Raw genomic sequence first — 16,302 nt, forward strand, 5'->3', positions numbered from 1 at the left:
GACTTTTAAAAGAATGTTTACTCTCAGTGGTTTCTGAGAAAGGCACAGAGAAAAAAATGTCTCTGATTCACCATGCTTAATCATAAATCCAGCTCTCACTGATTTTCCAGGGAGATATTATAAGGTGCCCAGGTGCAGAGTTCCTGTCTGTCTTGTTCATATCTCTGTATTTCCCTAGCAGATAGTGGGGACTCATAAGGGTTCATCAAATGAATGGGAGAAATAGAATTATTTTTACAACTCTCCAATAATGGCATGAAAGAACAGCAATCCAGTGACAAGTCATAAGGGGGCGGTGTCTCCATTCAGACTTAACCTTCAAGATCAGCTCCAAACTCAGAGAAACCTCCAGTTAGAGATCAGATTGGCTGAAACACAGAACAGGTATTTTAACATCACGGTGGCATTTATAGCGTTACACGAAGCTCAGAGGAGTTTCTTGAAGCAAAAACCCTTTTAGGAAATAATTCTTTGCTGAACGACTTGTGATAAGGATGCTCCTCAAAGGTTCATTAATATTCTTGTGGATGCAGCTGACATGTGAGTCTTGGGGGGTTCTGAGTCTCACACAGAGAATTCTAAAGAGGTGGAAATTCTGTGAAGGCAGAAGGTGATGTTTTAGTCAGGTCTATGAAAAGAGAAGCAGGAGAAAAGCTAGACAGGGAGGGAGGAAAGAAAAAAAGCACAGTGGTAAAGCTGGGAGTTAGGGAAGAGTGCCCATCACAGCTCCAACAAAAATGACCTAAAAATGATTTTGAATACCTTCTTTTGTCTTTCTAAACAGGGGTGAATGGCCAGCAGGTGAATCAGAGTCCTCAGTCTGTGTCTGTTCGGGAAGGAGAGGATGTCTCCATGAACTGCAATTCCTCAAGTACAATCAACACCTTACTATGGTTCAAGCAGGATCCTGGGGAAGGCCTTGTCCTACTGACAGCCTCATATAAGGCTGGTGAAGTGACCAGAAGTGGAAAACTGACTGCTCAGTTGGGCGCAACGAGAATGGACAGCTTCTTGAACATCTCAGCCTCTGAGACTAAACATGCAGGCACCTACTTCTGCAGTGTGCAGCACTGTGCTCCCCGAGCACCTGCAACCTGCACATAAATTTGCAGCTGGAACCCTAGTCACTATGCTGCCTCGAGCTGCTGCTCCTCTTGGCATGAAATATGATCATACACACAACCTATGTGCCCTGCTCTCCCATTACTGCAAACTCTCATGGGGCATTGGTGGTTCAGTGGTAGAATTCTCACCTGCCATTACTGCAAACTCTCATGTATTCAAGGCTTTATCTTCTAAAGATTGTGCTCATTGCTTAATGAACACAACTCCTTTTTAATATGTAGAGAGATTTATTTACTTATTTTGTCAGTACGTAAGGAGAAATGATCAGTACAAAATCACAGTAGAAGATTTAACACATCTCTCTTTAAAAATGGATAGATATCAGTGGAAGAGAATTGAGAGTTCAGGAGTAAACCCAGACATCCATGGGCAAATGATTTTTAACAAGGGTGCTAAGACCATCCAATGGGGAAATGGTGCTGGGACTACTGGATAGCCACGTGCAAAAGAATATACACCTATTCAAATATTAACTCAAATTGGGGCACTGGGTGGCTCAGTCAGTTGAGCATCCAGACTCTTGATTTTGGTTCAGGTCATGGTCTCATGGTTTCATGGGTTCGATGCCTGCATCTGGCTCTGTGCTGATGGCGAAGATTTTCTCTGTCTCCCTCTCTCTCTGCCTCTCCCTCGCTCATGTTCTCTCTGGTTCTTTCAAAATAAATAAATGAAAACTGAAAAAAAATTTCAAGTGGATCAAAGATCTAAATGTAAGAGCCAAAACTATAAGCTCTCAGAAGAAAATACAGGCAAAATTTTGGTGATCCTGGACTATGCAACCATTTCTTAGACATGATATCAAAAGCACAGCAACCAAAGAAAAAAATAAACTGCACTTTATCAATATTAAGAACTTTTGTCAGAGACCACAAAGTTTTCCACCAATGAAAATGAAAAGACAAGCCACAGAATGGAAAACTATATTTGCAAGTCATATATCTGATAAGGACACAGTATTGAGAATATATAAAAAATAACTTACAACTCAACAATAAAAAGGCAAATACCAATTTTAAAATGGGCAAGGGATTTGCACATAATGGAATATTACTCAGCCATAAAAAAGAATGATATCTTGCCATTTGCAACAACATGGATGGATCTAGAGGGTATAATGCTATATAAAATAAGTCAGTCAGAGAAAAGCAAATACCGTATGATTTCTCTCATATGTAGAATTTAAGAAATAAAACAAATGAACAAAGAACAAAGAGACAAACCAAAACACAGACTCTTAACTATAGAGAACAAACTGATAGTTACCACAGGGAAGGTGGATGGGATGGGTGAAATAGTTGAAGGGGATTAAGAGTACACTCATCATGATGAGCACTGAGTAATGTATAGTGTTGAATCACTCTATTGTACACCTGAAATTAATATAACATTGTATGTTAACAATACTGTAATTAATTTTTTTCTTATTTTTTTCTAAATGTTTATTTATTTATTTTTAATTTTTTTTGTAACGTTTATTTACTTTTGAGACAGAGAGAGACAGAGCATGAACGGGGGAGGGTCAGAGAGAGGGAGACACAGAATCTGAAACAGGCTCCAGGCTCTGAGCTGTCAGCACAGAGCCCGACGTGGGGCTCAAACTCACGGACCGCGAGATCACGACCTGAGCGAAGTCGGCCGCTCAACCGACTGAGCCACCCAGGTGCCCCTAAATGTTTATTTATTTTTGAGAGAGAGAGACAGAATGTGAGCAGGGGAGGGGCAGAGAGAAAGAGGAAGACACAGAATCTGAAGTAGGCTCCGGGTTCTGTGCTGTCAGCACAGAGTCTGATGGGCTTGAACACACGAACTGTGAGATTATGACCTGAGCTGAACTCAGACACTTAACCGACTGAGCCACCCAGGCACCCCTGGAATTAAATTTTAAAAAAGCACAAAATAATTTAAAATAAATAAAAAATAAATGAACCAATTAAGGCAGTTAAGAAAGGGAAATTAAAAAGAAATTTCATTTATGAAAATAAGTGAAAATTTTTAAATTAAAAATATGGACAAATATAAACTAATCATGAATATGTAACAAAATACTATGAGTAAAGTTTATCTTAGAAATGTGTGGAAGGCTTAACATTAGGAAAATCTATTCATATAATTCCAACATTAGCAGATTAAAGGAGAAAAATGCGAGTATCTCAATGGGTAGTATTTGATTTTTTATTATTATTTTTTATTTCAGAGAAAGAACGTGCATGCGAGTAGTGGGGGAAGGGCAGAGGAAGAGAGAGAGAATCTTAAGCAGGCTCTACGCTCTGCATGGAGTCCTATGCAGGGCTTGTTCCCATGACCCTGGGATCACGACCTGAGCCGAAATCAAGAGTTGCTGCCTCCACCGACTAAGCTACCCAGGTGCCCCAATAGTATTTTTAAATTAATGTTTTATTATGGACATCTCCAAACAAGCACAAAAGAAAGAATAATATCATAAATATGTACTCATCACCTGAATTCGACAATGATAAATTATCACTCTATGACCAATCTTTTTCATCCATACTCCTTTTTTCTGACCCTTACCCAGCTGAATTATTTTAAAGCAAATTCTAAACATTAGTCATTCCATCCATAAATAATTCAAAATACATCCCTTGGGATAGGCCCGTATTTTTAACATAATCAGAATTACATGATCACATCTAAAATATGTAGCAGTATTATTTGTTTATTAAAGAATACCTTGATAATACTGATTCTTTGAGATTTGTGCAAATATACATTATAGTCTAATATTTAGTTATTTTTTATTATCTGCATGTGCTTGAGAAGAAATATCCTCTCATTTTTTGTGCAGAGTTCTATATATGTCTATTAAATCAACTCTGTGTGGGTCTTTTGTATAATAAATAACATTTTGTCTCCTTGTCCTGTCAGTAATTGATAGAGATATATTGAAATATCACTATAAGTGAATTTTTCAATTTCTACCATTCCATCAATTTTTGCTTTATGTATTTAATATTAAATACATGGAAGTTAAGAATCATTCCATCATACTGGAATTAAGTAAACTTTTATTATTGATTAAAGACCTTCTTTATCCCTAAAAATATTTCTTGCCTTAAAGTATTTTTTTCCATTATTAACATAGATTCATAAGGGTTTTTTTTTTTAGTTAGGATTTCCCTGCACATATTTTTCCATCTTTTACTTTCAAACTTCATTGACTCCTATGTTTAAGATGGTCTCTTTGAAAAAGATGTGACTAGATTCTGGCTTTGTCTCAATCTTACAATCTCTACTTTTTAATGGGTGAGTTAGTTCTATTTACATTTTTTATAATTTTTCAGAATTAAGACTTGATTCCACCATCTTAACGTATTCTTCTTTTTTTTTTAATATTTTTTTAAGTTTTTTATTTTTGAGAGAGAGAGACACATAATCTGAAGCAGGCTCCAGGCTCTGAGCTGTCAACACAGAGCCCGATGCGGGGATTGAACTCATGACCTGTGGGATCATGACCTGAGCCGAAGTTGGACTGCTTAACCAACTGAGCCACCCAGGATCCCCTTAAAGTATTCTTTATATTTGTTTTCTCCTTTTCCCCCTTTTGCATGTGGGGAAGTGATTCAATTTGTGTCTTCTTTTTTGTTATTTTTTTTCTTTTGTCTTTTCTTATCCCATTTCCCCCTCTATTGGTTTGGAAGTTACATGCTCCTTCTAAAAATAATCCTTTAGTATTTATCTCTGAAGATTTACCATGCATACCTAAAATCTAAAGTTAATCTATGGCTTAACCACCTTTCTGAAAAATTTTCAAACCTTAAAATACTATAACTTAAATTGAACTTTACTGGCTTCCATGCTATCATCAGCTGTTTTAGATCATGACTTTAAAAGGAAAAAACATCGCTGGGGCAAGCTGGGTGGCTTAGTAGTTTGAACATCCAACTTTAGCTCAGGTTATGATCTCATAGTTTGTGAATTCGAGCCCGGCATCAGGCTTCTCTGCTGTCAGCACAGCGCTCGCTTTGGATTCTCCCTCACACTTTCCCTCTCTCTCAAAAATAAACATCTTTTTTTAAAAAGGAAAAGAAATTATTAATTATTAATATTGGCTTTTACTGCTGATATTTATTTAGATTATCCCTGTGTTACCAATTCCTTTGCCCACTATCCCTTCTTGCATCTCAGACCTTTCTTCTGAGATTATTTTACTCCTTCCTGAGGTACATCCCTTAGAATTGAAGTTTTGTTGGGGATACACTTCTGTAGCTTTAGTTTCAACTTCACCCTTAAAGATAGTTTACTTACAATTCTAGGTTCATAGCTATCTTCTATCAGCACTTTGAAGGTATTTTCCAGTATATCATGCTTCCATTGCTGATTTTAAGGGGTCTGCCTAGGTGTTTTTGCCATTCCTTTGTCAATAGCCTCTTTTATTTTCTGACTGCTTTTAAAACCTTCTCTTTGACTTGGCAGTATTTCTAAAACTTGGTTGTTTATACAAATAACCTGTGCAGGCATCCATTTGGAAGTAAAGGATTATGAACAGGTAAGTACAGTTCATTCCCTCTCTCTTTTTTGTGACCCCTGAATCAGTGTTGATTACAAACATACTCCTGGTGGGGCACCTGGGTGGCTGAGTTGGTTGAGCGTCTGACTTTGGCTCAGGTCATGATCTGAGGGTTTGTGGGTTCAAGCCCGGCATCAGGCTCTGTGCTGACAGCTCAGAGCCAGGAGTCCGCTTAAGACTCTGTGTTTCCCTCTCTCTGCCTCTTTCCCGCTCATGATCTATCTCTCTCTCTCAAAAATAAACATTAAAAAAATATCATTTAAAAAACAAACAAACAAACAAACATACTACTGGTAAACATCCCAGTGCAATTTACTAGAATATAAATGAGAGTCTTTTAGGGGCTGCTATGAACTTATTCTGGTGTGTTATGTTAGAATTGGGGAGTTTTTTTTGTAATGAAGCCTGAAATTAAAGAATTTAGGATTCAGCTGGCTAAAGAATGGAAATTAGTCGTGCAGCCCATCTAGCTAAGTATCCAGAGAGATGTAAGAATTAAAAGAATCCCAAACTAAATGGTAATGTTGTGCTAAGATTCTTGCCCTTACAGTCACATTACAAAAAAAAAAAAAAAAAGACTAGAAGAACCCTAGTCTAATAAAATTATCAACTAAAAATTCACAATAAACATGATAGTGAGCAGAGAAACTAGGAACTATGTATTCAGCACTCAGTAAATGATTAAATAATTAAACATCTATACTACAGAACACTCCAGTCATTAAAGAAAAAATGAAGTAGAACCTCACATAATGGTGTGGAAATAACATTTAACATAGACTGTTCAAGCGACAAACAAATGAGTTACAGAATAACCATAAAATAAAATAAAATTTTATTTCCTTTAAATTTCATTTTCCCTTGATTTGAAAATCTAGCCATTTTGTCTTTTTTCGCTCTCATTCAACCCCTTATGGATTGGGTCATGACAGGTCACCTTGCCTGATAAGGATCGTAAATATCTCATCTTCCCCAGAACTCAAGGAAATAGACTCCATATTTCCTGTTCCTAAAGCATAAAGTTCTGCTTGAATGAATCATGGAGACTCTTCTAGGAGAAACGAATGAATAAAGAAGATAATGAAACTTTTGATGAGAAGGGATAAAGAGGATTTGTAAGGGAAGCCAGGAGATGCTGGAGAGTCAGGAGGAGGGGGACATGCGATGTCAAGGCCCCTGATGCAAGAAAGGAATTAAAAATGGGCAAGAGGCAAGAAGGAGCAGCTGCTAAGACACAGTTTAAGTGCTCAAGAGCCAAGCTAGTTCATGGCCTTCCCCACCCACTAGCCTGCTCTCCAGGTAAGTCTCCAGAAGGCTGACGGCCCCTAAATCCTGTTCCAGGTAAATTTTCACACTTCATGCAAGTGGCCACTTCTCTCTCTAGGCAGCAAGAACCCTTTCAGCCCCCAACCACACTTGAATACATTACCTTACAGCACCTTTAGAACAACTCAAGGCCAAATGGTGTCTTGGACACTTAGCAGGATGGTTGGGAGGTTCTCTAGCAACCATACACCTGGGTGAGAAGGTGGGGTGGATGCCAGAATTGAGTACATTAGATTATCATGCACTGGGACAGTTGGGGGAGGGGCCATTTCTTTCTAAATGTTAAGCTGACGTTCTATCTAGCCATCCCCCCACCATTGCTTAAAGTCTATAATGCTTTAGAAAATTGTACAAAATGAGAAAAGAAAGCAACTTTATTTTGAACAAATCTATGATAGGATACAAAAAAAGAAAGTTTTGGATGGCAACATGTTGGGGGTATAGGGTAGAATTGCAAAGGATTTATATTTTCTGCCTGGTGCTTCCCTGTGGTTCCCAAATGTTCTGCAATGTCCATTTATTTCTTTAATAAATCAGAAAAAATGTATTTTCAAAGAATAAGTAGAAATCATTTTTTAACTTCTAAAGGGGAGAGACTCACATCACGATTTATGTAGGAATACTTATCCCAAAATATATGGATGAATATACCTTAGTAATATACAGTACAAAATGTGTTCCCCAGTGTTGTGTTGTCACCATCTGGAAATGTATTTAGTGCAGGAATTTAAAGAAAATAGAAGTCTATGGGGCACCTGGGTGGCTCATCAATTAAGAGTCCCACTCTTGATCTCAGCTCAGGTCTTGATTTCAGAGTCATTAGTTCAAGCCCCACATTGGACTCTGTACTGAGCATGAAGCCTACTTAAAAAATAAAATAAAATAAAATAAAATAAAATAAAATAAAATAAAATAAAATAAAATAAAATAAAATAAAACAAAAAACAAAACATGAAAATAGAAGTCTATAGAACAGGTGAATAGGATAAACAATGAATTGCTGGGTAGAAAACAATATTTTCAGGAGGGAAGGGTCTCAGTGGATTTAGAAATGAGGTTATAGGGGTGATGTCTTGGTATTTGTTTTGACCAAATTGTGATGAAACAGGAAAGAACACTTCAACAACTGCCTTTCATCCAAATATACCCTGTGAATTATCAGAGACCCTGCTGTTTATTAGAAATACTGCTTTCTAAGTATGTGTTCCAGGATAATGAGATCAACAGTGAACCTTCAAAGAGCTTTTGGAAGGACCTTTGCCTCTTTCCCCACCTTTTCCTCCAAGTCTCCAGAGTGCTGTAGTCCTTTACCTCACAGGGTAGGTTCCCACTTGAATGTTAGTTCAGCCTTTTCCTACTTCCCATCCCTCTCTGCCCTCACTGAGCCAAAGAACCCTGGACTATTAGAACTGTGGGTAGCTTTGGATAGGCTATCCTTCAGCCATGAGACAATTTTGGAAGAATCTATTATCATCGGTAAAACAAGTGGATACAAGTTTTCAGCTATTCTGCACCAGCTCACAAGATGGCAGTGCTCTCTTTTGAATGACTCCTGAGTGCCTGAGTGGGAAGGATTTGAATTTGAATTAGGGCCAAATGACATTTATTTTTCTGGTTGGTTGAAGAGCCAAATTGCTATTTCCCTTTCAGATTATGTGTGTGTTTGGGGGGGGGGGGCGCGGGGGCGGGGGCGGGTCCTGGGGGAAAGGGTGTTGTTTCAAAAAAGAACAAGAAAAGCTCAGGGCAGTGAATCACATTTTGCTCAGGAAAACCAACTCAAGAGTGGAAGGATGGAGAAGTGGCCACTAGCTTCACTAGCAATCTTTTGGCTGCAGCTGAGCTGTGAGTAGCATTATCACAAACGGCAGGGACAACCTGGAAAACCTGAGGACTGATTCTCAGAAAAGTGGCATTCATCTTGACTTATCTGCTGTTCCAGTGGAGACTAATTATGATCTCTGAGAAGACTTGATCTGACATCACTCTTTCTCTGACTGATTTATTTAATTCTTTTTTTTTTTCTGAACAGGGGTGAGCAGTGAAGACAAGGTGATACAGAGCCCCCCATCTCTGGTTGTCCAGGAGGAAGACAGTGCAACTCTCAACTGCAGTTACCAAGTGACCAACTTTCAAAGCCTACTTTGGTTTCAGCAGCAAGAGAACGCTCCTACCTTTCTGTTTAGACAAATTTCAAATGGGATTCAGAAGTCAGGAAGGTTAAAAGGGACATTAGATAAGAAAGCACTTCTCGGCACCCTGCACATCACAGCCACCCAGCTCGGAGACTCAGCTACCTACTTGTGTGCAGTGGAGGCACAGTGTGGTCTAGTCAGCTGCAGCCCGTCCCCAAATACTACAGCTGAGTCTCCTGCGACTGTTAGATGGGGACCTTGCTAAATCAGGCACAACCCCAAAAGTAAACTGTAAGGAAAAGCAACCATCAGTTAAGACCCTCATGCCCATGTTGACAATTATTTGTGGCTTACTGAGTCCGATCCCTGCATCCACTACCTTGTCTGTGCTTTTTATGGACGTCTGCATAGCAAACATTTTTACAGGGTCACTCATACAATACCAACTCTATAACAACACCATCATGCCCTGGGGGAGAAAGAAAGCCCTTTTACCAGGATTGCACCAGCAACTTGTATGTGCACCAGAAATCAAGGACTGTACCTAACAGCATGATGGATGGAAAGTCTGGTTGATTTGGGTCAGCTATTTCCACCTGGAATAGGCACATTTGTAGGTAGAGTTCTGCCTGCCACTTTTCTTGCTGGACTATTAGCAAAGAACAAAGGGTGGGAACCAGAAAACATCATTACTTGATTCAAACAAAAGCTTTTCTTCGTCACTTGCAGTGTTCTTACTTACTCCCTTCATCTTTGGGTGGTTGCTTAAGCTAGGTGCTTCATGAGGGTAGCTTTCTCAAGAACTTGCACATTAATTTGAAAACTTAGTGCTGGAAGCAGTCTTCCAAAAGAAGGAGGCTAGCTAAACTAAGTTAATGCCAAGCTAACATACACTTAGCTTAGCTCTGTTACGGTATATTTTTTCAGTGAAATATATGAACTCATATATATTGTGTTTACAGAGTTAGCAATGGAGACTACTGTTTTTTGAGAGTAAACATGATAGGCCTTGTGCTTGGCAAATATTACCTCATTAAAATTTCAAAACAACTGTGATGGATCATTGTTCTTCTTCTCAGTTAACAGGTTAGGAAATGCAAATTCGGGAAGATTAAAGTTGCCTCCTCCCTTCTGAAAAATAACTGCTAGAATTTGAAATCAAGTCCATCTGACTCTGAAGGCCATGCTTTTTCCATTACATGCCCCAAGTTAAATATCCCAGGAGAAAAATAATTACCAACAGTGTGACCACAGTTATATACCAAAAAAGTACATGAAACACTGGAATAAGATGTGCTTGCCATGTGAACAAAATAACATGTTCACAATAACACCATAATGTTTATCACTGTATCGGTGTTTTTTGAGTACGGGGCTTAACACTGTTTATTTTCTACTTTATAATACTCTTTATTTTTCAAACAACCCCACAGGAACTCAATACCGAGCATTATTTCACAAATAGAAAAAAATATACAATACCCTCTATTTTAAAATGCCAAAACCCAAGTAAGGCGAAACTGCATTCTGTGGTTATTATCTGACACTCATGTTAGCTGGATTACAATGATTAACTATACATGACCAAGAGACACAGTATTAAAACAAGATTTTTGATTGCTAGCCCTTCAAATCACTGTGGACTAATGCTCCCTTAAGTGGGGAAGGTGTAAAAGTTACAAAAAGACCTACCTCTCCTGATAATTGATTTTAATGACTATTCCTGTACATGGAGTGTTTTAATGCCCTATTATCATAGGTGAGTGAAGACAGTAAAGTCAGCTTGAACTCATGAGTTTGTTAGGAAATGCATTGCAGTTGAGTGCAGTTTAGATTCCACTGTCCAGGAAATGAGACAGTGTGGGAAAAGGGCCAGTAGTTATTCAAGGAAAAGGAGAAGAAATAGGATAAAAACGACTGCAATGTACCTGCTGGTTTTCAGCCTGCACATGCCTCTGTCCGTTTTCTCTTCTTCCCCCTTTTCTATCTACACCAAGAGCCAGAAACCAAGATGTGGAGATGGGAGGAGAATCCAGCTTTTCTTTATTTAAGATTATAAGATAGAAGTGGGAAATCCTGGGTAAGTCTCCCCAGTGTTTCTAAGGGAAATACTGTAAAGTAAAAACAATAGGAAGAAGATATATTTGTTTTGTTTTGTTTCATTTGAAGACCCAGGAAGAAAAGAGTCAAAGGAAGACGAGTAAGTAATCGCTCTACAGGTGGCCGTCGTTCACACATGAGGTATGTTCCCCAAAAGTGGTGTATGAACTGGATTTTTTATCTTATCATCCCCCCTTTAGTCGTCAAGATCTATAAAAGGCAAAAATTGAAAAATAAAAAAAAATTCACAACATCAACTCTAATTATTCACTGCAAAAACCATCCTACCCTTAGCTGTTTACAGTGTGCACATGCCCTCAAGTTCTCCCATACAAGACACCTGTTAGAGGCTTAGTCTCCAGTGCATTTAAGACAGTCAGATGGATAGAAGTGCCTACCTATGGCTTGATATAAAGGATCACAAAATTTCAGCAGTTATTAGATCCATATAGCATGTAAACGAAGTCTATTAAATTATTTTATCGGATTTTCAATCTGTTTAAAATATTTCATAATGTTTGACATTTCTTTCATGCGTAGTAGGGAGGGGCCTTATGAGACTTCCCACACATGGCTGAATGCAATGATATACACTGGGACACAGGCTTTTACCCGGTCAAGGTCATTCTCATTCTTGGCTATAACTCACACGCGTGAAAGGTAAACGACCATGAGTTTTGACCCATGCATCCCTAAGGAGAAAATCTGCCAAGAGAGCAACGAGCACAAGAAACATGAAATTTGAGGTGCTGCCTCCAAAATTTTAAAACAATTTTAATATTTAGCCATGTTAGAGTATGTTTAGAAAAAACCACCTCTAAAATATAAAGATTATAAAGTGAAATAGGAAATGTCTATAGGGTAATACTAAGTTAAAGAAACAGACCATCACCCTGTTCCTCAAGTATTCTCACTCTGATTCCCACTAAATCCACTTGTTTTCTTTAAGCTTCTCTCTCAATAAGTATGTTTCTTATTCAACAAGGTTCTTAAGGATCTTCTCACCACCTTCTTCTTTTTGTCCTTGCCTGACACAGCTGGACCCAGAAGATCCCATATCTCTTTGCAATATCACTGAGAGTCCTCAGGAGATATACTCAAAAAATAAATAAAAGTGCATATTTTTATAATCTTCCAAGGCCCTGAGCTTGGGCCCAAACCCATGCATCTGGCACAAGCATTTCTTTATGGATACATATTATCTTGTCCATATAGGACAACTGCTGTGATAAATAACTATATCTATATTATATAGATCTATATTACATATAGATTTTTAAAAATTAGATTACAGGATCAAAGGATATCTTCATATTTATTTTTAACAGACTTTTGGATTACTTTCAAATAAAGGTATGGCATGTCACACAGTTGGTGTGGATTTTCCCTTTATTCTCACTAGTTTTAGACAATATGGAGTCTTCCAAATTTACAAATATGATAGGCCAAAAATTAACTCATTGTTGCTCCAATTTGCATTTCTCTGATTTCCAGTAAAATCAAAAGTTTATGGCAGATTGGGTTTTCTCTTGTGTAAATTGTGTTTTGTATCTGTATCCATTCTTCTTTTAGGTTATTTACTTCTCATCAATAAAATATATGCTAGGGCTGTACAAATTTTCCAACACTTCCTCAGTCCACTTGTTTTTTGACTTTTTTAATAGTATATGGCATGATATATTTTGTTTTTTGAATATACTTCAAATTTCATATAGTCAAATACACTGTTTCTTTTTTTTTTTTAACGTTTATTTATTTTTGAGACAGAGAGAGACAGAGCATGAATGGGGGAGGGGCCGAGAGAGAGGGAGACACAGAATCGGAAACAGGCTCCAGGCTCTGAGCCATCAGCCCAGAGCCTGATGCGGGGCTTGAACTCACGGACCGCAAGATCGTGACCTGGCTGAAGTCGGACGCTTAACCGACTGCGCCACCCAGGCGCCCCACAAATACACTGTTTCTTTATAGCTTCTGATTTCCACCTGTTGGAGGAAGTCATCAAGCAATATGACCACTGGTTGGACCTCAAGCTGGACCCCAGCAATTGGAGGCTTCTCACCCCCTTCCCTATCTTTGAAATGTACATTCTACCCACTATTCCCACACTAGCAGTCACTTCAAGGATGCAGCCTTAAGAGAGCATTGTGTTGGGTGGCTGAACCTGGGTGGCTCAGTTGGTTAAGTGTCTGACTTAGGCTCACGTCATGATCTCACCATTCGTGAGTTCAAGCCTACCATCAGGCTCTCTGCTGATAGCTCAAAGCCTGGGGCCTGCTTCAGATTCTGTGTCTCCCTCTGTCTCTGTCCCTCCCCCCCTCAAAAATAAAATAAACATTAAAAAAGAGAGACAGAGCATTGTGTTGTTGAGACCATCTGGGCTGAATATGTGACTGAACCCAGTTGGCCTCTATATGATCTTAAGATTCAGACAGGCAGGGGCAGACATCTACTCGTCCTGAGGCCACCCAAGACAAACCTCATATGTAAGTCTCCTTGCTTACTAAACTTGCTACCTACTAATCTGGAGGATTCTGTCTTTCCTCACTCCCTGTGTAACAGGGTCAATTTCAGATTTCACTTAGGAAGCTCCCAAGGTTTTGAAATAACATTACCTTACTTACATCATCTCCCATAATCCACATGTATACAAATACTCTTAGATTTTTAGCCAATAGTCTGATTTAAGCTTTCTGAAGACATCAAATTTTTTCTTACCAATAAGCATTCACTAAATGATGGTTGAATGAATGAATGACCCACGTGTCATATTTATAGCTAATAACCACCTTTATAGCCAACGGTTAGAATTTATATGGAGACAATTTTCAGCTAGAGGTTTTTCAAAACAAAACAGACTGCTTTGAAGTGTAAAATATTCCTCATTACAGAAAATATTCAAAGAAAAGTGGAATGTCCATTTTCCAGTGATGATAAAGAATTACAAAATTATATGATTTTGTGCAAAATTAAGAATTTAAGATTTGAATGGAGAAAATGCCATAAAAGAACCTAACTAAAATGCTTCTAAACTTTGCCACCAATAAAAAAAAATCACTTCCAGATTCATGGAAACTGAATGAAAATTAGAAGTTTTTAGTATTACTAAAGGGGATAATTTTTATTGGGTAGTACTGTGAGATAATACGAAATGTCAGTTTGAGCCAATTATTAATCCAAGAGACTACACACAGCCCAGAAACGGGTTCCTCCCAGACAAAGAGAAATCACGAGATTATATGTCTTTACCATAAACAAAATTAAAAAATAACTTGAAATTGTTTTTCAGAATGAGATGTTCATCTAAATTTAAATTGTTAAATAACTTGAAATTGTTTTTCAGAATGAGATGTTCATCTAATTTAAATTGTTAAATAACATCAAAGATTTACTTTTATAAGCACATTTCTAAATGTATGGAAATACTGGATTACCGTAATAATTGATCCAACGAACATATAAATTTTCTTTTCTCTGAGCAATTCAACCACCAATGAATAGCCCATACTGGAGAAAAGGAAAAATCTAAATGCTTTTTCAAGTGTGTTTCAATTTTATGATCACTTTCCAGCCTGAGTTTTGTTTGCAGGAAGGGGAAGACTAATTGCTTTTTTCAATTCATTAACCACATAAAGAACAAAATTTTAAATCAAATACTACAGACCAAACAAATAAAACATAGCTACATTCTGTTTCACATTAACTCTTAGAAAAATATGGTTGGGTGTACATAAAACAGAATGGTTCTTCAGGCAGCAATATGTTAAATTTTTAGGGGACTTGTAGTTCTTTTTTTCTATTAATTGATGCAGGTTTTGAGACTCAAGTAAACACTTTAAAAAGTAGACATAGAGGCGTCTGAGTGGTTCAGTTGGTTAAGTGACCAATTGCAGCTCAGGTCATGATCTCGTGGTTCACGAGATCGTGCCTTGTGTCAGGCTCTGTGCTGACAGTTCAGAGCCTAGAGCCTGCTTCAGATTCTGTGTCACCCTCTCTGTCTGCCCCTTCCCTGCTCACACTCTGTCTCTCAAAAAAATAAACATTTAAAAAAAAAATAGACACCAACTCTATAGTAAAACTAAAATGGTTGCTCTGCCTTTTGGTGATTTCATCTTATTTCCACATCATTCAGAAAAGAAAGACATTCTTTAAAATTAGAGACTGATAACAGTGAGAAAGAGAAATCTATGTTATCAAATAAAAGGCTTTCTATAACATTATTTGGTGATAGATGAAGTGAGAGATGTAGAAATTTTCAAAGTCTGCACCTTTTATTTCCATCAAATATCTACAATCCAATCTGAAAAAACAGTCATTAGAGCTAGAATTATGTCACTCACCACTGTTCCTGTCAGGGGAAGATTTTCTTGGTGCAGAATGTTAGGCAATGCTATGATAGACTCACTTAGGATCTTGAGTGGTGGAAGAGACCAAGAACAATTCAGAGGAAAGAGAGGAGAAATAGGAATGGGCCATGGACAGAGAAGATTTTTCCAAAAGGGCACACTTAAGATTTGTTATTAAATAGGCTTCCAGCATCTCAAAAGTTGAAACCACTGTGGACAAGAGAGTAAACACAAAGATGCAAGAAGTCAATTAGTATAACTGCTTTGCAGACAGATTTCTTTAAGTGGACACCTGTGGCTTTCATGGTTTTTTTCTGTCCAGTAAAGCCTCCAAATTTTTGTGAGTTGTGCAAGTTATTCACTGCACAACATTTGGGAGTATCATTCACATCTTAGTCTAAGACTCAGAAAGACAGTGCTGAGACAGGAAGAAGGACAGATTTCAGAGAGCATAATCTGAACCTGTAGATCCAGCTCTGCCTGGAGCTGCAAAAGTCAAAACACTGTCTTTGGGGAACAAGCCAGCATGAGTCAAGATTTTGTCGTTTACAACCAATAGATCCATAATTAATACCCAGAGATGGGGAGAGACTCTTGATTGATTTTGCATTATTTTATGGGCTGAATTTGTGGTGCCTAGAAGCATTGTCTAGTCAAAATAGTTGGAATTATATAGAGGCGGATAATCATCAGTTTACCTTCATTATAGTGAACATCAGTCATGTTAGTCTGAGATATGTTTACAAAT

The 16,302-nt window shown here is 37.9% G+C and overlaps 1 gene segment (V, D, J or C); it reads left to right on the plus strand.

The window, feature by feature from the left end:
- Positions 1–16,302, plus strand: part of LOC101082918 — a 425,870-nt gene that overhangs the window by 36,559 nt on the left and 373,009 nt on the right.

This window comes from Felis catus, chromosome B3 (genome assembly GCF_018350175.1).
Source record: "Felis catus isolate Fca126 chromosome B3, F.catus_Fca126_mat1.0, whole genome shotgun sequence".
NCBI classification, from domain to species: domain Eukaryota; kingdom Metazoa; phylum Chordata; class Mammalia; order Carnivora; family Felidae; genus Felis; species Felis catus.